The sequence below is a fragment of the Talpa europaea genome (genome assembly GCF_964194135.1).
Source record: "Talpa europaea genome assembly, chromosome: 4".
NCBI lineage: Eukaryota > Metazoa > Chordata > Mammalia > Eulipotyphla > Talpidae > Talpa > Talpa europaea.
This window is the reverse complement of record NC_140070.1, coordinates 77,228,546-77,255,030: the sequence shown is the minus strand read 5'-3', so window position 1 is coordinate 77,255,030 and position 26,485 is coordinate 77,228,546.

The window sequence follows — 26,485 nt, the reverse complement described above, 5'->3', positions numbered from 1 at the left end:
TTTAAATAACTTGTATATTTTAAATATTTGTATTGAATTTTATATAAATTTAATATAGTATTTGAGTTTTTTCAGAGAGAGAGGTAGTGAATAGTGGGTTATCTGTGTAAGCAGCCAAAATGATAGGCTTGGTCAGAAAGAAGGGAGACGTTGGATAGAGATGCACTAAATGGGGTCAAAGTTTGTTTTAAATCTCTGTATATTTCTAGAGGCTTTGGCAGTAATATTATGTCTTCTATATTTCATTTCTCAAGTAGTCCATGACACAAAAACACAAGTTGTTTGCCAGAGCAAGATTCTGAACTCATGGAATAAGTATCTTGCCCTAATTGACTTGTTTATCTCCTTTTAACAATTCAGGAGACTGCAAACTGTAGTCCCCTCCCCCTGCCTATACAAGGAAGACATACTTGTTAATAATATATCATAACAAATTTATAAATTAAAAAACTGAAGTTACCAAAATCTTTCTCTTTGCCAGCACAGAAATAGCTGTTATTGTTCTCTCTACTTTTGCATAATTAGTGTACTTATATTGTACATTCAGTTCATATCCTGATTCTTATAATTATTGTAACAATTTCTTACAGCATGTATGTGTTGCATAAGCATTTTAATGACTGTATAATTATCCATCCTCTATTTCTGGATACTTTATTTTCATTTTTCAATGTTATTAATAAAGCTGTGACAACCTATAAATCTTTTTCCCTCTCCCTTTCTTAACAGGAAAATCTGTACAGGTTTCAAAGTTAAAATCGGTAGAAATTCTGATGTAATACACGATTTAGCATTGTAATATCCTAAATAATTTTAATATTTTTCAAATTACATATAACATAAAGTAAATAAAGATATATCTATAATAAGTTAAAATGTACCATTGGAAAAAATTAAAACTATAATACCAAATACTAATTTTTCTTATGTGTCTTTAATCACTTTTATTACTGTAGTAATGTCACTTCTCTAAAGATTTTCTAAGATAATTGACAATTAACAGGAGAAAGAATGTCTAATTCACGCAAGTAAGTAATTCTTGTAACTTTGGAGACAGTATTTTTTATTTCAAATAGGGTTATAAAATTTGTTTATAATTATTAGCTATTTCATAAAGTAAGAGTTATCTTTTAAATATGCAGAGGTGATAGTAACTAAACATTTGCTAATTTCTGGTAAAAAATAAAAAAAAAAACAAAACTCCAAAGATTCTCATAAACTCAAAAATTGTTTGAGAAATTGTTAGCATTGTGGAAAAGTAGTTACCAAAGAAATTTACTCAAAGAGGGAAAAAGCCTGTATGAATTTGTGAAATTGTGTTTATTCATATGATTAATTTATAATACAACACTTAGCATTGTTAAAAATTAGAAGAATCAACACTTCTTGAATTAAGAACATTTTACTCAATCTCCTAAAATTTGCAATTTTCAGATTAACTAGAGAAGGTAGACACTTGTAATATTCTAAATTGATTGTGTATTTGCAAAGATTTTTTTTTCCCCTGGACCTCATTAAAGAAATTATTGTTTTTCAGCCTGTTCGCTGTTTCTTTGTGCTTACCCAGCTACCTTTAGAGTGACAACTCCCAAAGAAAGCAAAACAATTGTGTAGCTCAATGAGTGGTGAGAATAAATAACTCCCAGTGAATCGTTTTTACAAAGCATCATTGCACATCTCTAATTTGGCTACAGGAGTAGAGGGAACAAAATCCATGTTGGATTCCTAATTTCTCCATTCTTACTTTGTTCACAGTGTTTTTTTGTTGTTTGTCTATTTTTTCCTAAAATATAACCATCAATATGTTCAGATACCCTAATACTTTAAAGTACTCTAGCTTTTAAAGTTGTCATGAATTTTATGTACTCCGGGAAAACATTTCCAGCATAATGAGCATCAGAAAGTGAAAAGACAAAAAAAAAAAAAAAATTGTGGCATTTTCATCATGTGAAATGATCCTTTCTCTATCATTATTCAAAAGGGGATACATGTTTATCAATCACCCAGAAGTATGAAACCAAGTATGCATATTTCTAGCAAGAAAAGTAGAAAAATAGGCTGCTTCTGCATATTTGTCTGTAAATAATTCATTACTTATTATTTAATATTTAAATACATGCATTGTAATTTTCCATTTTTATGTCAATATTAAGTCCTGTGAGCTCAGCAGTTGGCACTGGTTAAATACAAGGAATAACAAAATCTCCAAGTTGAAATGTTGTTTCAATTGTGTCAAGGGATGATGTCTCCTGTATATGTACTAGAATAAATGTTCAAATATTCTGTTTACCACAAGAGTCATAGGTGATATTTTGTTCCTCAAATTTGGAGAGCTAAAGTCACACCACATAAGAAGAATTAGAAATTTCTCTAAAATTGAAAATTATCTTCATAACATTTTACTTGATGACTTGAAATCTTCAAGGTGAGACTATTTCATCTTGGTAACTAGTGTCCGGTCCATTAATAAATCAAATTATAAACATATGTTTAAAATATAAAAGTTTCATGTCACCAAATATCTTTATGTATAAATAAAAGATAATATTAAAATTAAGCATTTAATCATTAAGAACTTAGCCACACAAACATATATGATTGAAGAGTTTTGTATAGATTAAGCATTACTGCTCCTTAAGGCCACCATCTGCAATCCATGGTAGTTCTAAAGACAGAGTCACATATTGATTTACTTTATTCTCTATTTTTAAACTACTCTATAACTTGCCATTTCCAAAAAAACTGAAAAACAAGAGCACATTTTTTTTTGTTTATCATCACCTCTATGATATCTCTGCACCCACTCTTCATAATAAATTATTCCGTGTGAAAATTAGAGTTCCCTTTTCATCATTTTGGTTTTCATTTTAACCCCTGTCAACCTTTTAGACACATCACGATATAGCTTAAGAATATCAGTGATCGAAATCCTGGCTTCATCGCTGATGTTTACATTTCATTAGCAACTTCTTCATCAATAATACAAAATATTGTCATAAATGTTCCTTAAACTTCCTCTCAGTTCTTGCATTACCTTTTTTTTAAAATTTATTTATTTATTTTTATTTATTTATTTGTGCAAGCACTCGGTACAGTCAGAAGTGCGGGAGGGTGAGAGAATTCACCAGAGCCAGAGCGGGAGCAGAGCAGGCAGAAGGACCGAAGTACACTGCTGAGGGGAGCAGCGGGCGGCAGGAGAGGTCTGCGTGCCATGTGGGATCCTTATCCGGTGGCCAGGGAGCAGTCGGGGATGGAACCAGGACCGCAGAGGCTGTGGGCAGCTTGCAAAGGGCGCTCAACTGCTGAGCCACCAGGGAGGCCCTCTGGCATTACCTTTTAAGGTAGCATAATAGCTACTGTGAGAGTGTTCTTTAAAAATGTTCCCATTGTTTAAGTTTTCTAGATTACTGCTATTAGTGAGACCATCTGGTATTTTTCTTTTTCTTTCTGGCTTATTTCTCTGAGCATGATCCCTTCCAGCTCCATCCATGTTGCTGCAAATTGCATGTGTTTATCTTTTTTGAATGCTGAGTAATATTCCATGGTGTGTATGTACCACATCTTCTTGATCCAGTCATCTATTTTTGGGCATTTGGGTTGTTTCCAAAGCTTAGCTATTGTAAACAGTGCTGCTATAAACATAGGGGTCAATAACTATAAGAAAGTTAAAATCAAAATCAACAAAAAACTATGAACCAGAGACACTCTATGGGGGTTGGGGGCAGGGGAAAGAAGGGATTGGGGTCAAAATAAGGGGGTTGGAATTGTATGGGAAATATAAAAATAAAATTAATCAAAAATAAATAAACAAAAATAAATAAATAAATATATGAATCTTTAAAAAATGTTCCTGTTAATGCTCCATCTTTTTTAAATATATATATATATAAACATACATAAAGTATAATGATATAGTTTTCTCTAAGTAGAAAATAAAACTTTTTTATTATTAGAATAGTCTTATATGGTCACCCTAACCCTTAATCATAGACATTTAAAACTGTAAAAATTCCTAGAACCTTAAAATACACCCTGCTCCTAGTTTTAAGTATCATTCAAAACCTATATATACAACTTCATCTTGATTATCTTTAGCAAGGGAAACCAATTACTGGAGATAACATATTTGAAAGATAATGAGGAGGGATTTACAAAATATAAAATTTTGCCTTGATGTAAGGAATACTCTTAAATAAAACTTTCTAAAAATGAAAACATCAACAATACCAGCAGTTATAATGACAACTAACAATTACTCCAAGCATATGACATTTTAAGTACTTTCCAATTATTACATCATGTTACCCTCAGAATGTCAATGAACGGGCATTTATCTTCAAGAAATAGGAACTGCACTTGAAGAAGTCAGGAATCTCTTTCAAACTTGCCATGCTAACAAATATAGAACCTGAGTTTGAAGCCAGGTAATTTGTCTTCTTAATGGGGACTCAAATCACTTCTAAAGTTTTTAAAGAAAATTGTACATATTATCTAAAATAATTATCAATATTAATAAAGTCTAATATTATTAACTCAAGATTTTGGAGAAGAAACAAACTTTGCTGTGAATGTAGAATGTGGAAGTCTTATTTTTACTCACATTGTACATAAGTCATTTCTAGATGCTAAAATGCTCTTTCCTTTACTAAAGAAACAATAAACTACATTATATTATTGTATTACATTTAAACAGGATAGCTAAATACCAATTTGTAATCTCTGAAATATAAACTTGAGAACTAGACGTCATAATTAAAGCGGAAGCAAATCATTTAGGATATTACAAAAAGGCTAAAATAATTATAGGAAACAAGTTAGCATACCTTCCTAGATTTAGTCATTTTAGTTTCTATTTTTTCTTCTACAAACTGTAATTTTAAGAATTTTTAATATGCACATTTATAGTAGCCATAAACTATTACATGACAAAAATAAAATTATACCTGGAATGTCAAATGTCACAAGGAAAGAGGGCACTAATATTTATTTTGGTCAATATGAAGGGCAAAGTAGTGCTTATGGGGATGGCAGACAAATCCCCAATACCCCCTCCAGTACCCTCATGTGTACAGGTTTTGTCAAATCACTATACTCAAGAGAAACTAATCAATATCCTCAATATCTGGAACCAAAGAGACAGAAGATGGAAAGCCCTTTTAACAAGTCCAGTGAGTAAAGACATTATAATGGATACCTTTGACCATTATTGAAAGTCCTTTTCTAGGATGATAGGAAAGAAGTAACATGAGGAATATAGTGTGTGTGTGTGTGTGTGCGTGTGTGTATAGCAGCTATGACAACTAACATTTTAACATTTAGTCATTTATAATGACAACTAACATTTTATCATTTTAACTAACATTTTAATGTTTAGTTTAAAATGACAACTAATCTTCACATGTACACATGTGTAAATCAACAACATCTATGTTTATTCAGTGCAATGCAAATTTAGAACACTTAATTTAGTACAGTTCATGCACATGAAGAAGAAAATCTAAAAAGTATGTGCTGTGATTTGTGCCTTTATGGACACAAATTATCCAAATAGAATCAGTCTACCATAGAGAAACAGTATTTATACCTTTTGTCAATGTTTTTTTCATCTTTAAACATGCAACATTAAAATTCCTTACTTTGCTATCATCAAAAGACACAAAATAATCTATTTTTCAATCAATAAACATAAATGTGCCAGATTTGAGAATATATTTAAGTAGAGAGTTTATGAAGCTTGATAAAGTTATAGTGTATAAAAATAAGTATAATATGGGAGAATGTGGCCTGATCCTTTGCTTTACTAATTTGTTTCTAAAGATTTAGTTGAACCCACTGAAATTTAAATACTTTTTTTGTCTTAATGATAAGTTGCAAATTTGAGTATCTAGACTGAAATAGCTACAGTCAGTTCATTGTTTAAACCATCTTTTTTTTTACTTAAGGAAAATTTGTTTATGAATTTTTTTGTCAAATATATCTTCAAAGATTATATCATTTTTCGTAAGATTTGTTTTGCCTCCATATTTATAAACTAATTATCAATATGTTAAGAAAGGAGACATTTCAACCTGACAGCTTCAGGTCAGTATATAGTTTAAATATTTTACTTGAGTCAGAAAATACATAAAGAATAAACTATAAACTGTGTCATATTCAGAGGGACCCACACTGGTTTCCTTTGTCTGCCCAGCACAGTCATCAATTATATTGTTTATCATAATGTCAAAAATCACAATGGGTAACACTTTTTTGAAGACTGGTGAACAGACACGGTATTTTCAAAGCACTGTAGGCATGAAATCCATTTTTGTGATTTCATGTATAATGTTTCTGAATTTTGGCAATGTTTTCCTCCATATAACCTAACATAGTATTTCATTCCCTTCAAAACCTCAGTAATGGTAGTTCTATCCTTTCAAACTCCTCCTTTAAGATTACTTTATCTGAGGAACTTCTTCCAATTAAATATTATGGGAAGATTAAAGACTTTCTTTTCACAAATATAAGCATAAAACAAATCACCTCCCTGTGAAATCCATAACACATTTTAATTGGGTACAAAACAATGAAACATAAATATGCATCAGGATCACAAAGATGAGCTGGTCTTGCCTCTAGGGAAGGCACAAATATAGATTGGTGGATAAAGTGTAATGTTATGGACTCACTTCTAGAGGACAAATATGCATCTTGTTTTGATTGTTTTTCAGTGGTTTTGGCAAGATTAAATCAACAAAGTTTAGAGAATGTATTTGTGCTATTCAGATCAAAAATAGTTGTAGTGTATTACAGTGATCATTGTCACTGATATATTTGATGTATTTTGAGACACTTCTCAGAATAGTCTACGCTCTGCATGAACAGTAATTAACTTGTAAGGTGAAGCTAACATCAGGCATTCTAATAACATAGCTCTAATTTTTCATTGGGAATGTTTACAATCAGTGTAGGAAATATAATAACATTGATCTTTCTTTTTCTTTTTTTTTAACCTAGGTTCTTATCAGAATCATTTTTTAGGGACCAGGAAGAATGAGCAATGACTGACAAAGCATTACTTAAATTGGAATGCAAGGTTTGGCATATCATTGAGTGTTCCTGCTTAAGTGTAGGTACGAGTTTCCCACCCAGAAATGTGTATAACTTTATCAATGTTTCTATTTTATGAAATGTTATTGTATTGTTTGTTATAGACTTTTCAGTATCTTCTTTTTAACATCTTTTTCAAGATTAAAAACATTCCCTGCTTTATTTTTATGCATAAAAATGTGATCAGTGTTTGCATGGAATAGATCCTATTTGTAGCATTTTCATTTCATGCAGGTCTAAGTTCAAACGTCATCTCCCAAATAGGATTTCCAAGTAAATTAAAGGATTTTGAGTTCAATCTTAACTTCATTTAAACATTTATTTTTTAGTGTAAAGATGTTGCAAATATTGCACAGGACATACAAATAGAACATATACTGATAGAATATATACTAAAACTTAAATTTAGCCATGTGCTGTGTTTATTTTGTTTAACTGGTCACCCCTACATCTGGAGGCCTTTTTTAGCTTCCACTATCTCACCCTGTATATTATTTTGACTTTATTTAACAGGTCTTGTAACTACTTTGTTTATTTATATATTTATTTCATTAGATTATAAGACCCAAGAGAGCAGTAACATTTTCTATCATTTTTTTAACAGAATAGCTCTTCTTGACACACTGTAGGCACTCAATACACATTTCACTAATGAGTAATTAAATTGATGTATTTTTTTTTAAATGTGACAAAGTAGTGTCTATAGGTGTCCAAGTTTTTAGCCTGGCTTCTTACACTTGCTGGCTAATAACCTTATGCAAACTGCATAATGCTTCTGAGAGTCAAATTTTCCACCTATATATTGGAAAAGCAATACTAATCCTTTCTATTATAAGAATATTACATTATACAATATATTATTACATTTTTACATTTTATTTTCATATTTTCTGAAGTACAAAAAATAAAATAAACTGGTGTTATAAAAACACAATGAATATACAATAGTATAAAATGTCCATTTTGCCTGCTGATGTCTTCTCAATGAGAGGATATAAATTAGACCTTAACAATACAAGACTTAACAATATAGCATTGCTAGGTGTAAGAATCTATGAAATACTGTTTAAAGAAAACATGGAGTATATATTTCTTTCACTTTAACTTCTCTAGTAACCTCTCAAATATTATCAACCTAAGGTGGTGTGGAACTGAATGGATTGTGGTATGTTTTTCTGACTCTTCATTAGTCATTGGGGGAACAAGTGTCACACTAAAATTTTAGTTCAATAAGTAGGAGAACTAACTGTTGTCAATGTGTGAACATCACAGATCTGCAGTGAAGAGAAAAGATGCTGTCATAAAACCCTGTGGAGCCCGGAAGAGATGAGTCTATAGAAAGATGTACAGTCATATATTCCCATATTCTCTGGGCTATTTTCCAACTAAACTTGTGGAACGAGACAGCTGTGCCCTTTAATCTGTTCCCTATTGCCTCTTTATATGGTTAGTTCCAAATGAGATATTTTGCCTGGTGCTTGGATTGTCACTTTATGAATTCATGTCTGGTTTTGTAGAAGCACAATGTGTTGGTTTAATATTTATTGATCTCTCACAATATGTTAGGAACGATAAAGAAAATACACACAACTTGAACCACAATTTCTAAGAATTTATATTTTAAAGTAAAGCACTACACAAATCTGCTACACATATATTTTGCATACACAAACACTCTGCTCTTTTTGTCTGTGTCTATTTATAAACTATATAGGTCTGATATGACAAATAAACATACATACTTTGGAAAAAATGAGTGATCAATAGTTTTAATGAAACCAATCTCTTCAGCCAATGCAGCTAGATTTTCTGAAGGCTTTCTGCCATAATTTTCTTGATAGAATTGATATTGAACAACATATATGTCGTAAACATTTTATTGAAAAGAAATATACCAAGTGTGCTTTCCTAGATAATTTAGATGCTAGATAATTTTTTTATTGAGGAATTTATTCTCAATGCAGAGAAACTGCTTCTTAATTGATGCCATTAACAAATTGAAATGTAAGTAGAAAATTAATTTTAGAAACATAAAAGTCATGTATTTATATTTTAATACATGTGTAGTTAATTTCTTCTATTTCATATTGCATTTTTGCTTAGACAAAATCTTTTCCCTTAATGAGTTATTTGCTTTAACTTATGATTATGTATTTAATCTTTCAAAATATGAAAATGAAGAAAGATACAGCTTAAAGTTTTTTTCACTATTGCTCTAGTGTAAAACACAATAAATAGAGTCATTTGAAATTACTCTCATCTGTGTTGTTATCGAACCAAGCTATTTTTTATATTTATTGAGGAAATGTTGGCTTATAGCACTATTGGTAAGTTAAAGGTATAAATTCTCACCTTTACAAATATATTGCATCATACTATGCCCACGCCAAAGCCCCAATAATCTTCTACCATAGTTTATTGAAGTAGTCTCCACTTTGCTCCCAAATCCTCATGCTTCCCTCCTAGTAGCCTCCATTCTGTAGTCAGAATCCAAGGGTTTGTTTTAGTTTGATTTTGTCTGTTCCTTTGCTTCTTTCTTTATATTTCTTTCACACATGAGATGCTTTTCTTTCTACTTCTGACTATTTCATTTAGCAAACTCTCCTTACATCCAAAATTAAAATTTGAATTTAAAACCACAGTTGTACTTAAACCCTAAGAATTTAATACTCCAAGCAAAGAACCAGAAGAGTATGAATATCACAATATCTTCTCTCTAATACATTCATAAGTTTTCTGTAATAGTATCCGTAACTTCCAAGTGTCTAAGAAAATGCCCATGGTTTCCTTGCCAAAAGGCAAATGGATAATGTGAACTCAAAAACTTAATTTGCTTCATGAAATAGACACTCAGAAGTACCTAGATTTTTCCTGCTTGATTTCCCAGCAATGAGAAGAAGGAATTCTGTTGTAAAAAGTGTACATTAAAGGGCCTCCCCGGGTGGCACAGCAGTTGAGCGCTGGGTTGCGAGGCTGCCCGCAGCCTCTGCAGCACCAGTTCGATCCCCGGCCACTGGCGAGGGTCCCACACACACACAAAAAAGGTGTACATTAAAATCTGAAAATGATTAGGGAAATTAATACTATTTTGCCCTTCCTGGACTGCGCTTTGATGTTGAATATGTATCCCTCTTGTTTTCCTATGATGAGGTCAGTAACAACTGAAGACATTTATTCCAAGCAGTATTATAGATTCTGTTCTAGCCATTTAATGCATATTGATTTCTGTGTTTTTGCCTTTTTTCTTTTTTATTATATTATTTTATTTGTTTATTTATTTTCTTACATCATTGTTAATTTTTGAATGGTATTTGATTTCTCTCCTCAGGTGTAATCCCCGTAGTTCCCCCACCACCATAGCACCTATAATCCGTCCCTATAATCAATATCCCTTTGTTCTTCCCTCCACAGTTTTGCCTTCTGTCCCAACCCTTTCCTGCTGTATGCCTCAGATCTATGGTCAGCTTGCAAGTTTTATCTTTTTCCTGACCCTGTTTGATTTGTCTGTATCAACATATAAGTGAAACTATCCAATATTTATCTATTTCCTTCTGACTTATTTTGCTTAGTCTAATCCTTTCCAGCTTCATCCATGTTGTCTATTTTTGTCTTTTTATGAGGATTTGAACCTTAAAAATAAGTAACAAATCTAATTGATTTTTATGTTTTCTCCATTATACAGCTTTATGCAATGGGCAAGGAAGATCATAATTATGGACAGAAGGCATACATTTAAAAACAAAGCCAATGCAATGTGAAATTATCTGCTAACCTAAAAAAGTCTTTATTTTGATTGGATCTTTACTTTTGTAGTATAACAAAAGTATCCTGCATACTTAGTTGGTAAAATGTATACAATTATATCTAAAGTATCATTGCTGTAAACAGTCCGCTGACAGGCAGCTTTCTGCTCTACCACCAAGAATCATGCTATTTATACAATAAATCTATTATGTATATTTATACAATTGTAGGAATACTTTTAATATCACTTGAATTTTTTAGTGCTCTCTCCTACGCTGGTTTTACACTCTTCAGAAAAATTTGTACTTATGTAGATGTTTATTTGAATTAACTGCATCAATTCTAAATCACAATACTTGTTGGTTCTTTATGGGGCACTATGTACGTGATGACCATTTTCAGAGGGAAGCTCAGATGTCTGCTACTGAATCTCAGTGTTCACATTTGTAAATTAGATATTAGTCCACAAAAAAATATGTAAAAGAAAACTTCTAATTCTATTATTTTTAATCCAATGAACTGTAGTAACCACAGCAGGCATATACCTGCTATTATGTACATATCTATATTAAAGATAAACTAAGCATATACTCCTTGAATGTCTACTATCTGCTAGACACTAAAAACATTTTTTCCTTATTTCTTCTGTGTAACAGCTTGGTGAGATCTGTTTTACTCTTCCCACTTTCCAGTTGAGAAAACTTAAATTCAATGAGAAGGAACTGTTAGCAGAAAATCTCACAATATGCTAATGGAAAGTCTGGAGTTTAATCTAGATATATCTGTGGAAAAAGGCACATAGTCCCTATTGTTTCTGTAATACAAAAACCTTCCCTCCCTGTAGGTCCTAGTGCATCCACTGTATTTACTTCACAATTAGAAATTCATTCTTCTCTATCTAGTTCTGGAAACACTTAATGTGTTTACTTAGAAATTACAGCAATAGCTTAACTTCCTTTCCAGCCCATAGCACCTAACACAGTTCTGGGCTAAGAGGATCCATTAAATAAACAATTGATGATTGAAGTAATTGTTTCCATCTTTATAAACACAGGAGGCGTTGGCACCACTAATTATGCTTTAATGTAATTCTTTTAGGCAGTATTAGATATAATGTGCCATGTTTTTCTTACAGTTCAGAGATTTAAGTTTTTAAATATTAAATTATCAGTCAATGGTGAATCAATAAGTTTATATTGAGAAATCTCAGGGTGCATTATCAGAATCTTCAATAGTAATTTCCATAAAAATGCAAATTTTCCCAAAAATAGATGTAAATTTACTAACTGGTCTAAACCTGCCTTTTCCACAAATCAGCATTTTTCATATGTACTTATGTAGATGTTTATTTGAATTAACTGCATCACTTCTAAATCACGTTCCCCCAGTTCTCTGCGTGTCCTTGAGATTCCTTTATCATCCTCATCATTGTGCTCCATGTTCAGCCCTATTAGTTTTTAGCTTAATGCTGTGCAGTTTAGCTCGCTGATAAAAGCCTTATTGTAGTGTTTTTAATACCTACAGTGCCTCTGTGATTTTGCACAAATTAATTGTTCTTTTGTAGCTATTTTAGCTTTTTAGTACTTTGAAGCTGTTACTGAGGAGATAGACAAGGGGGAACTGTGGTTTACAGCACGACAGCTTAATTTACATAGGCAATGTGAAATGGAATGATGAAGAAATTAAATTGAGGAAGGAAAAAAAAAAAAAAACCCTGCATGATTGAAAAACATTTGTATATGACCTGAATGATCCAGCTTGAAAAGCTACCTAAATGGAACTATCAAGATGATTGCTGTGGCCTTTCCTTAAGTTTATTTGAATAATAGACTAAAAGCTCACATTTCTTTAAAAAGCCAAAACAAACAAGATTTATGATCCTAAGCAATACACAATTTGTAAGTTAAAGATAGGAAGATAATTTATAATATTGGGACACTTTCCAGAAAGTAATAAAAGAAACACCCTCGTGTAGGTGCCAGTCCAGGAACAAGGGAATTGAAAACAGGCATCTTTTCCCATCACCTCTTTCATTCAATGACTCTGATGAACATCTCCACTCTCACTCCCCACCTGTGTGTTTCTGAAACAATCCTTCTCAGATTTCACCATTTGTGTTTTTACAGCTCTTATGTTATGCTAAGGAATCGCAAATTCAGTCATGCAGAATGTTTTAATACTCATTTCATATGACTAAGAATTCTTGTGTTTTTTAACTAAACAAATCATTTAGGTCATTGAACTTAGTGCTAGGAATAAAAACATGAGCAGAAGCAGCACTCCGTCTATTTTATGGGAGATTACATATTGCATGAGTATGAAATAAAAAAAAATAGACTGTTGCAAATTAAAATATGCATGTTAAAATATAAATATTAATATCAGTATTAAGTAGTACAGTTAAATATGAAAGACGATGGCTATGGAGTTATGAATCAAGGAGAAGTTGTAAGAATGAATTCAATGGTTGAGATTCTGATTTGGAAGTACATGAGAGTAGAGAGGTAGCAAGAATATGATGTTTCAACAAAAATTATTTCCTGTTTCCTTATATAAGCACTTTGTATAATTTTTCTCCTTTGGTGGTGTGGGATAAATCTTAATATCCCAGAAATGAATGCAATCTATTAGAATTTAATTCACAATCATAGTCATCATCACGAGGACTAATGTCTAAAGCAAATTTCTCAGTTATCTTTTTTAGCTTAAATTATTTTTCTTTTTTTTTAAGACTTTATTTATTTTTGCATAGAAGAACTGTGGTGTAGGCCAGAGGTGCAGGGGTTGAGAGAATTCACCAGAGACAGATTGGGGAGAAGAAGAGGCAGATCTACTGAAATATACTGCTGAGGGGAGCAACAGGGAAGACAGGAGAGGTCTGCTCGCCATGTGGGTCAGCTCCCTGGAGGGAGCTACACTACAGGCCCACACTACAGAGTTGAGCCATAGCAGTGGCAGTGCTGAGCCTTAACCCCCAGGCCACCAGGGAGGCCCTCAGTTGTCTTTTGTTTCTTCAACCTTGGTTCTTGTTCCATAACTGCCAGAATAAGCAAAGAAGAAAGAGCTAATATTGCAAAGCAAAAATAAAGGTAGAAAGAGAGAAAGGGGAAAAAAGAGGAAAGAGAAAGGGGGAAATGGAAAATGGAAAAAAAAATATATAGAGTAAAAGAGAAAGAGAGGGATGGAGAGAATTTATTGGGAAGACTGGTAATAAGGTAAGGTTGATAAGAATATTGTGATATGGAGGAAATCCTAGGTTACCTGATAGTAAAGTTTTACAGTTCAATCTTAAATGATATTGCTACTATTATTTTCTTTTCCTGAATCAGATTCCTCAAAGTATGTCATTCTAAAGAGCAGTTAGCAGCAGAGCAGGCTTACTCAGATGAACATGAATTAAAATAGAATAGCTGGTTCAATATCTGTGACTATCAAAAGTATTGGTTTTAATGAAAAATTGGACGTAGTAGGAAGCAACACTTCTTTAATATTTTTCTAGATCTAGACATGGGATGAGTTTGCTAAACACTATGAAGTTGTTAATGTGTTTGTTGAAAAATAAGTTTTGGTTGAAATGACTCTTCATGTATTTTTGTTTTCTATAAGCTATGTTATAGTTTACTAGCAGAATTCCTTGTACATTCTAATGTGAAATGCCTACATTTATTTTATCAACTTTAGAAAGCTCTCATATTCTGTATGTTGTGATCATTATACACCACTTAATTGTTATGAATTAATAACAAAGACACAATTAATAAAATAAAGGAGTAGGTGAACATTTTCTGTAAATGGTTAGATAGTAAATATTTTAAGCTTTGCACATCATAATGCCTTTATTGTCACTGCTCAACTCTGTTATAGCACAAAAGTAGCCTTAAGCAATACCTAAGCAAATAGACCTATCTGTCATATACTATATATTTATTTACAGAAACAGGAGACAAGTTATATTTAGCCACTGGAACTAGTTTGGCAAACTCTTTACATTATTCCAATGTAAAACTTTGTGAAAATTTTACATATTTTTTATATATATATATCATATACATGTATTTATGTATTGCACATACATGTTCACTATTCACTTTTATATTATTTCTTATTATTTTTGAAGTATGAGAGATTACTATTTGGATATAGGTGATAAAAGTCGAGACAAAGAACACAATGTTAAATTGAACAGTCTTGAATTTTTAAAATGCAAAACAGTTTGACATGCAAAATCTAAATAATTTTGTTCATTATTTCAAACTATCAGCATTCCTGACATTGTATTTGCAATGTCTTAAAGTTACAAATCTCTATTTACTTATAACTCTGCAGTCCTTATACATTTCTGATGTTTAATACTTTTTAGGGTATTATGTTAATAAACTATTTCATACTTGGTTTAAAAATAAACTCTCACCCATTTGATGTTTAGTCTTAGTGTCCCTGGTTCTCTCTATGATTCTGTTAGCCTGTCACCTCTTCTATTCTCTGTGTCTTCTGCCTCTGCAGTCTGGTGGAAATTTTAAACAATGCAATTCCTAGCCCATGAGGAATGAGATCCTCATTCCTGGTCATCCCTACCCATAATAAAAACCAGAAGCTACCATCTCTTCCTTTGCATTGCAGACTCTGTGAACTATTCCCTTTAGGAATCTTCAACTTGATGTGAGTGCTAAATGCACTTCATGTTCATCTTCTAGTGAGTGATTTGTACATCTGTGTCTCCATCTAAATTAATACCAGAATGGGTAAGCCTACTGGTCACTGGACTGACTTCTCAAGACATATTATAATAACAGATTTTCTTAAATCAAAGAACCTTAACATGTGATATCTGCTCTGCTTGGGACACTTGTATACTTGAAATTTAAGTATCATCTACCTCTTATTTCAGGTCTCTGCCCAATCATCCCTTTATTAGAAAACATCCCTGATCCCTCTCCAAGAAAGCAATGACTCCTAAAAATCTCCCTTCCCCCTGGCCCTTCTTTATTTCTCACCAGAGCATTTTATAAAATATATTCTACATTTATTCATTTATTAATACTTTTAGAATACAGGCTTCATAAGGATAGATATTTTCACCTGTTTGCTACTAACTCTCCAGCACATGATACATAACATATGCTAATATGTCCTTGGTAGCTGAATATGTCAATATATTAGAATGTTGTTATTATTCATAATTTTTCTTATGTATCTCCAATGTCTCTGATATTCTAAAATTAGTCTGTATATTTTAAAAATAAATGTATGTAAACAAATACAAGATATAGTTTATATGTGTGAGGGATTACATTTAGCAATTCCCATCAACATCTCATCTGTTTATCCTCTGGTTGGTGATGTAGTCAATTTTATTTTTTTTAGATCTTGGTCCATATATTATTTTTCTATCACATATAAATTAAACACAAAATCACTCAACAACTTCCAACATATCCTGTTGGCTCCAATAACATTTCATTTTAATATTTAAAACAAGCCATTTTTTTATGAGTGAAGCTAAATCAAAGCACTATTAATAACAATAACAAACGTAGGTACTTTATGTATATCACCTTTTTTATAATATAATTAAATTGTATTTAATGCAATCAAAGATGCCATCAATTGTAAAATACACCACTGTTATACATACTACAAAATAATATCTGTCAATTAAAACATGACATACTGTTTTCTGATTACTTACATATTTTATATTTGAGTTTTCCTTGCATGAGCATAAACTTAGATAGATATGAATGTTTATCATTGATACAATATTATTGATACAGTCTTAGCAAATAACTGGATTCCTAACACATTTTTTTGGTATCTAATTCTTCCAACTCACTTTTCTACTTAGAATAATCATATTTCTTAAGAAGATAACCTATGCAACCGAGATGCATAATTTCAAAAAAAAGTTTGATGAATAGTAACTGGATTTTTTTTTCCTAAGCTGTAATTCTCATTCTGTACATTTTTAAGATGATGCTTGATTTGTCAAATCCGAAATTTTCCTTGGAAAGTATTCAGACAACAACGAGGATTAATGTTCTGTCTTCAAGTGCCTCTAAAATTATATGTTGACTGAAACGGAAGTGTTTGCATTTGCCCATTAATGACAGGAAAAATACCCTAGTTCATGTGCATAGGCAATCGCAACTAAAACATGACTGTTCCTGAACCAGAGAAAGGTGGATTCCCTGATATTAAAAAAGAGAAGTCGGGCCTCCCCTGGTGACTCCAGCAGTTGAGCGCCCGAGCTGTGAAGCTGTCCACAGCCTCTGCAGCACCAGTTTGATCCCAGTCCAATGGCCAGCGAAGATCCCACATGGCGCAGCGCACTTCTCCTGTCCAGCCGGCTGCTCCCCTCAGCAGTGTATTTCATCAGTCTGCCTGTTCCCTTCCCTGCTCTGTCTGTGGTGAATCCTCTCACCCTCCCGTGCATCTGGCCTGTACCCTTGTTCTTGTATAAATAAATAAATAAATCTTAAATAAAAAGAGAAGTCCTCAAATGGGCCACATACCTCATGTATATGCTATTAAGTTTAAGAATCCAAAAGGACCATATGTTAAAATCCAAGTAGAGGAAGGGGATTAAGATATGTTCAAACTCATTTGGCTAGTAATTAATTTAGGACTAATTTAAATCCCATACTCATACTCTGATATATACCTTAATAATTTGTTATAATTACTATGCAAGAATTTGTTTATAGGGGCCTCTCTGGTAGCTCAAGGGATTAAGTCTCAGCACTATGAAGCTATTGGCAGCCACTGCAGCACAAATTCAATCCCTGGCCAGGGAGATGACCCACATGGCTCAGCAGACCTCTCCTGTCTCATCTGCTGCTCCCCTTAGCAGTGTATTTCTGCCTTTTCTGCTACCAACTATGTCTCTGGTAAATCCTCTCACTCCCACTCCCGCACCTCTCACCTACACCCCGGTTCTTATACACATAAATATTTAAAAAATGTGTTTATATTTAGATTATGTTCTCATGTTAAAATTATAGAAATACGTGATCCCAATATTTTTTATTTATTTGAAATTCCACATTTTCTTATAGATGTAAACCTTTTAAAATCATTGGTTAAGAAATAAAACATAGGGGCCCTCCCTGGTGGCCTAGAGGTTAAGTCTCAGAGCTACAACTGTGACAGCCTGAGTTTGATCCCCCACCAGTGAGCTAACCTACATGGTGCGCAGACTTCTCCTGTTTCCCCCACTGCTATATTTCGGTAGATATGCCTGTTCTGCTCCCCTCTCTGTCTCTGGTGAATCCTCTCACCCCACACACCTCTGACCTGTACCCCATTTCTTCTACAAAAAATAAAATAAAAATAGTAAAAAAATTATAAAAATATTTAAAACATAAATGAAACATCTTGGAAGAGCTATAAGGCTAGCTCCTGGAACCTAAATGTTCTGACACAGTCTTCTATATCTTTTAGAGTATAGTAGAGCAAGAGAGTCTGGGCTCTATATAGAAGATGTGTAAGATAGACAATAGATAGATAATTGATAGAGACTAGGTAAACTGTTATGATTAGATAATTTAAAAATAAAATCAGTTTAAAATATAAGAAATACTTATACAGATTTTGAGGGTATGACTCCTGGTGATTGAAGTGAGAAATCTAGACATTTATGTGTGTGTGTGTTGTGTGTTTGTGTGTGTGTATACAGGTGGATGCATATACACATGCATGCATACATTTAGTAGTAGTTGTCTTTTCTTTATGACATTATTGGCTCATTGCCTTGAGCATTTTAAATTGGTATATATTTTAACATGCAAACAAAATGTGATAATTTTCTCTGAAATAAAATTGAATTGACATCATGCTTTAATTTTGTGTACTGTTGTTATGTGGTTATTTTAACATCCAAAGTTATCATCAATGTGTTTATCCCATATCAGTTAAGGAAAAAAATACCACTGAACAAGTATTTTTGAAGTTTTTCTGCAATATAGTAGAATTAAATTGCACTGCCTTCCAATCAGAACATAAGCAGTGCAGTAATCAAGCATTAATTTAGCAAGTTCATTTTTCTATTACACTGTTTTCAACACAAAGTTACTGCATTAGTATTTCCATAGCTCTGAGGTCAAACTGAAAGAGAGTTTTGAAAAGTAACTAAGTGTAATGGAGGTTGACTCTGAGGCTCCCTTGGTCAAGCTTAAAATTGGTCTTGTATTTAATCATATTCAAAGGAAATGATAACAGCATTTTATTTAAAAATCTAAGGCACTAACATTTTAAAAATTTATAACAGAGACAGATTTTCAGAGAAGAAATAAAAACCCACTTTAACATTTTTAACTGTTCTTGTACAGTCTCTATTGACTTGTTTCACTGAAATTTTCTGATGAAATTATTTTGAAAATATACTTTACATAAATTTTGAAGTAATATGAAAGTGATCAGCTTTTATATCTCAAACATTTAGAGAAATTCTGCATTTCAGTGGCGCAGTGAATATCTTCTGAAGAAATATACTTCAGCAGGAAATAAATATTACTTAAATCAATAGGAAGTAAATGTTACTTTACAGTAATATTAAAGAGATTTGCTACATGTCCTGATTGATTGTTCATGTCAAACTATGAAGTATGTAGCATTGTCTTAAATATGTATTTGTTAGGACAGTTGGGCATAAAATAATTTACTTAGTTGTTTGAAAATTATGATGGGGAAAAGATAGAAAATTATATTATAATTCAGTGCACCCTGCAGATGTTGCTGTGGAGTAGGAGGAGGAAAACTATAATCTGCTAGCCAAATTTGACCCTCTGGTTGTTCTGGTAAATTAAGTTTTATTGGACCACGACCGTGTCCATTCATTTTGGTATTTGTCTATGGCTACTTTCACACTACAATGACAGAGTTGAGTAATTAAGACAGACACCATATGTGGCCCACAAAGACTAAAATATCTACTCTTTGGTTCTTTGCAGAATATTTTGGTAAGGTCTCAGACAAAAGGGATATAAGAATGATTCATTTTATTTACTTGAACTGCCTGTCTCAAAATTTAGCCTTTGCATTCTTATTAGAACACAATTCATAACTTCTTTTTATTGAAGCATCCATGGTTGCACTTCCTTCAGTCATCTGAACAGTCCACTTGCTCTTCCTACTCAAGCCTCTACCAGGCCTTCTTTAAAGATCATATTAAAAATATTATACACACACTTGTCCCATTACTTATTTATCATGCTATATTTATTTTTTCCTTATAGCAATCATCACCATGATGTTGACACAGTTTTAGAGGCCCGCCATTTTCCTGTTTCCTCTAGGAAGGTCATTATGAAGATCAGATTTTAGCACACTCTTTTAAAGGTATTCCTCCCTTTCGGGCCTCCCCTGGGGGCGCAGCGGTTGAGTGCTGGGCTGCGAAGCTGCCTGCAGCCTCTGCAGCGCCGGTTCCATCCCAGCCTCTGGGCGAGGGTCGCACACAGTGCGCAGACCTCTCCTGCCATGCCCACTGCTCCCCTCAGCAGTGTATTCCGTCAGTCTGCCTGTTCTGTTCCCCGCTCTGGCTCTGGTGAATTCTCTCACCCTCCCGCGCTTCTGACTGTACCCAGTGCTTGTATAAATAAATAAATAAATCATAAAAAAAATAAAGGTATCCCTCCCTTTCCATCATTGTCATATGAAGAAAGTGTTCCTTCGTAATATATTTACAATTCAGGAAATCTAAGTATCCCATTTTACAGATATATAAACTAAGCTTAGGAAGGTCAAGTTACTCTGTCTTAGGTCATACAGCTCATAAATGGGCAAATGAGGATGTAAAATCAGGTAGTCTGGCTTGATAGTGTTCCCTATTAATAAACACTAATGAGAAGATTTTATCAAGTAAGATGGGGGAAATATGGAATATCATAAGGGGTATAAATAGCACAAGCCAAAAATCTCATGGAGGTATGGATATGTCTCTTTTTATTTTCACTAACTTTTCAGAACTAAACTGCTCAAAATTCTTTTCTATTTACTGGTTATAATATATTTATAGCTAATAGTGAGTAAAGCCAAGTGATATTTCTTTCTATGAGTTCAAGTTTACTTTATACTCTGCCCATCTTCAAAATCCATATCAAAAATCTGGGGTAGGGTATCTCTATTCAAATCGTATCTGGGTTCCCTGCTCCTCATTATTACTTTTTCCCTACTGGGTCATAGTTATTGACATGTAGCCTCTGAATTCCTCCAAGAATCCTCACTCCTATCTGGTCAAGAGAACATGCACATCACTCAGTATCCTCTTTATTTTAACTACAGACTCTTCAAATCTATAGATACTCTCCCTTTATCTCTGTTGACTATTTTGGAGAGCATGGGGGAATTCTGGTGGGCTCTCATATAAGCATGGGTCTGCAGTATAATTAGAATGGTTGTTTCAGGGGCTTTCTCTATGGATAAGTCTTGTCAATATAATATCCAGTCAAATGTATTGAATCTTAGCAAGGTGTGAGGGATTCCATAAACTTGATGATATTCTCAGCTTCCTCTGAAAGTCAGCTGTTTTCCATCTAGAAACAAGACTCAAATTCCTTTGCTGAGAATCCAAAGTTTTATTGAAGATTTTGTTTTTCCTTTGGATTTGACCTCATTATGGGTGAGAAATGCATATCTAGAATTTCTCCTTGGAGGTCCTGATGAGCATCTAAGTGTGTCTGATTCTTGCTCTCTGCTTTTGCATTATAGAATCTGATTTCCTTTATGGCATAAAAAACTTCCCTTAATTTAAATATCCCTGTGAGGGTCAAAATTCAACAATGACTTCTATCTTTCTCCGAATTTCTGTGTAACAATCATACTGTGAAGGGAAGTGAGCTGACATTCTGTCATCTTCCTAAATAGAAAAGGGGCCTGTTATAAGAATGATTCAGAGACAAAAGGAAATGTTAACACTTCAAAACAGTATCAAATCACAGAACACATAGTTTATGTCATTTATCCATTGACTATGAAAGTTTCATCCATTAGGAGATAGTTGGGATTACTTTAGTCTCAATACTAATCATGATTTTGAGTGCAAACAATAGCTCTAAATAGCTTCAATCATATATCTATATAATATACATATAGTGTAATATATATAATATATATGACATATGAGTTATGGTATGCATATGGCAAAGGTATCTGTGAATAAGAAATGGAATTGGAGGGGAGCATTTACAAAACTATCATAACCTCAACTTTTTAAAAAAAGATTTATTTATTTATACAAGAACTGGGGTACAGGTCAGAGGCAGAGGGTGGTGTGAGAATTCATCAGAGACAGAGGAGGGAGCAGAACAGGGAGATGGACCAAAGATACTGCTGAGGGGAGCAGCAGGCAAGGCAGGAGAGGTCTGCCGCACCATGTGGGTTTCTCCCTGGCTGGCTGGGAATTGAACCTGCACTGCGCAGGCTGCAGACAGCTTCACAGCTCAGTGCTCAACCCACTGCACCACCAGGGAGGCCCACCTCAACTGTTATATGGGATATTATCTACTCCTAAAACCTTCCTAACACACAGATTCTACTGTCCTCATATTACATGTAATAGAGTAAAAGAGGCCCACATGAATGCACACATTAAGCTTATGCTGCCTCAAAATAATCAATTAAAATAGATCAAAAATAATAAAATTTGTCCAGTTATAATTCCATTAAATTAAAAAGGGGGCCTCCCTGGTGGTGCAAGGGGTTAAAGCATCAGCACTACGAAGCTATCCACAACTACTGCAGCTCGAGTTTGATTCCCAACCAGGGAGCTACGCACATGGTACAGCAGACCTCTCCTGGCTCGCTTGCTACTCCCCTTAGCAGTGCATTTCAGTCAATCCTCCTGTTCTGCTCCCCACTCTGTCTCTAGTGAATCCTCTCATCCCCTGCACCTCTGGCCTATACCCCAGGTCTTGTATGCATAAAATAAAATGAAATAAAATAACATTACATTTTAGGTCTAAGGAAATCAAATAAAAAACAATTATTTCCCTTTGGGAGGAATATACTGCAATTTCACATGAATTTAAAAGGAAATGTAGTATTGCTGTTAAGAACATTGACTAAACTGATTCAAATTCTGAGTTTACCAATTGCTAAATGTGTGGCCTTGGGAATTTATCCACCTTCTAATAATCAGGTCAATAGAGCCTTATTCGTTCTCCAAGTGCTGACACTATCTTGGCACTTGGTCAAGTTTCTGCAACCTAAAATATATTTTGAAAAACAATGGTTTACAAACTCTCTTTTACCTTGGGAATCATAAATCAAAGAGCAGAAGTCCACTGTTGCTGCACTGGAAGGTGCAGTTTTAACCATAGCTCCTCCCTGCCTCTTTTCACTCTCTCTCTAGCATCTCCTGCTGACTGAGTTTCTCAAGACACATAGTTTAAAAAAAATCACTACTCCTGCCTTTTTTACTGGACTCTACTTCAATTTCCTCTATATTATCACAAAGGAAAAAGAATTCTTAAAGTGTTTCTTTGATCAATTCAGATGTAAAAGGACTGAGACATAAAAATGCTTTACGCATTGACTAAAATCTATTCTTCAGTTTAAATTAACACCATCAATTATATATCCATATGTATATTTTTCCTAACACTTTTATATGGACAGGTGATTCTATATTACATGGACAAATTTATCACTTTGAAATTTTTTCTCAATTGATCACCATCCTACAGATTTTTAACAATGTATTATATCTAGAGGCAAATCATAAAATGTATCAATCTAACTTTCCCTGTCAATATGAAGAAAAGTAATGCTTTTCAAGATTGGAAAAAATTATCCCCGTCATTCTAAAATGGTCTTCTTACTAAATAATATGTTCTCCAACACACAATGATTCATTAGTTATTTTTACCTGCAATGATAAAGGAATGCTAATGAACAGAGGATTCTAAAGACTGCATTCCCTTACAGTTCTGATGAGTAAACATGATGCTATACACAATCCAATAAATAGACATCACAGTTAAGGAGAGCTAGTGCTCTCACGACATATTATCATTCATTAGTGCTCTGTTTACATTGTCTAATTTTATCTTCAACATAACCCTTTGATATAGATAGCACATATATTAATATTCTAATCTGAGAGCTAATGAAATTGGATTCAGACAGTTTAAATGACATGCTTTAAACCATTCAGCTACTAAGGGATAACACCAAAGTCACCTAAATCCAGCACCCTTGTTCTTTCTACTTCAGCATCCTGCCAACTAAAAATCTTATACTTTAAGCAAAACATAGGTGAGGTTCCAAGGTCACGAAAGGAAAACAGTGATTAAATATCACTTGTTTTCTTAAAAAACAAGACTAGTTGATTAATTATAACTTAGAAGAATGAGCATTAATATAGAAATCTGACTTCATTAATAATTTTGAATCAGGGCCTCCGCTGGTGGCGCAGGAGGTTTAGGGCAGCACTGCGAAGCAGTTCACAGCCTCTGCAGCGCTGGTTCGATCCTAGCCAGCCAACGAGGGTCCCACATGGTGCAGCCGACCTCTCCTGTCTTGCCCACTGCTCCGCTAGCAGTGTATTTAGTCAGTCTGCCTGTTCTGTCCCCTGCTCTGTCTCTGGTGAATCCTCTCACCCTCCCGCGCATCTGGCCTGTACCCCAGTTCTTCTATAAATAAATAAATCTTTAAAAAAGAATACTAATTTTGAATCATAAAGAGAAATATTTTTCCTCAACAAAGAATTTAACCAGAGTTTATACAGAAAACCATATATCATTTAGGTTTTCTTTTCCTTTCTTTACAAAGTCTAAATGAAAAGCAAAATACCTGTTAAATTAATTGCATTTCACCAACATTTATTTACATCCTACTCTATAGCATGTACTAAGCCAGAGGGTTTGGATTAAATGTTAATAAAACGGAGCCCTTTGTGGATGAAAACCAGCATGTCATTAAATCTATAATCATCTTCCTTCTATTATCTATAGAGTAAGTGTGTCTGAGATTTCTTGTCTTAAGGTGACAAAATGCCACAGTGGGATGAGTGTGGAAATAGAGTCACTAACCATCTTTGTTGATAGTTGTGGGGATTTCAGTATTAAAATCAGGAAAGACCTCAGCAATAACGAGGGCCTCCCTGGTGGCACAGGCTGTTTAGGGCTGCACTGTGAAACTGTCCACAGCCTCTGCAGTGTGGGTTCTATTCCTGGCCGGCCAGCAAGAATCTCACATGGCGCGGCAGACCTCTCCTGTCTCGCTTGCTGCTCCCCTCAGCAGTGTATTTCGTCAGTCTGCCTGTTCTGTTCCCCGCTCTGGGTCTGGTGAATCCTCTCACCCTCCCGCGCATCTGGCCTGTACCCCAGTTCTTGTATTTAAAAAAAAAAAACACTTAAAAAATAATGAGCTGAATTATTGAGCATAAGTGGAAATGAGGTTCCCTGCCTTCAGCCTGGTCTCTAAGAACCTTCCATATGTACTTCTTGCTCTTTCCCAGTTCTAGCTGACTGGCGTGAAGATAACTATGGTGACTTCGACGGGTTACAACTTGTCCCTGCATGCCCACTTGGAATGAAGTAACCACAGATAAGGAGCTTCAAATTAGAATCCTCAGCCTAGACTTATTAGAAATGATGACAACAAGCTTACTTTTCACAAACCCACTAACTTTTTTGTGTCTATTTTTCAACCATATTTATCTTTTCAAAATAAGATAAATTATTTGAACTTAAATTACTTAGTCATAATATAAAAAAAAACAAAAACAAAGAGGAACAATCTATTAAAAAGAAAACTAATAAAAGTTTAACTTTGCACCTAATGACCTTTAAAATTGAAATGTAAACTTTTTAAAATAATTCAAATATATTTCTAGAAGTATATTTATAGAGAAACAAGATTACATAGGAAATAGATGATAAATGTAGCTGAAAGTTACTCCGTGATCCAATAAATAAGTGAAATTATTACCAAAATAGTATACTTTTTGTCTAGATTTTTCTTAAGAAGTGATAAAGAATGGAAATGGAGGATTTATAAGGACTCTCCACAGTGAGGTTTTTTTTTTTTTTTTCATTCTTAAAATTAGAGTACTATAAAAAGAACAAAGAAAAAGTTTTGATTTAAACATGGTTTCATTACTCAAAACTCTTCTTCATTGTGATCTAAGTTTCTTTTAATGGCATGCATAAAAGGGGAGCTGTATTGCTTTAAAAATCATTAATATTGCAGAATTTTTCAATAAACTAGGCAATTATTTTTGAGTGCAACATATTTCCCTAATATTATCCATCCCCCTCACAGTAAGAACTGATTATCACATAAGTTGTCTCATAAAGCAAAAGCTTTGTCTGTATATGCTGTAATATCAGGATATGCTTGTTACAATTACAATGAGAAATTTTAATTATTCTAGTTATTTTCAAGGCCATAGGGATTTGGGATTTATTTTGATTTATTTTCAAACAATATGGACATTGTCACTGACATGATGAATTTTTCTTTTCAGTGGCCAGATACAGTTCAATAATTTTGATTTTATTTTTTAGAGAAGAGAATTTTATAAAGATTTATGACAAAGAAAAAGTTAAAAGTGACAGAAGAAAAATAACACATGGAATTCTGGGGATCCATAATACATATTATTTAAGGATTGACCCACCATTATCTCAGATAAACACTTTCAGATAATTTT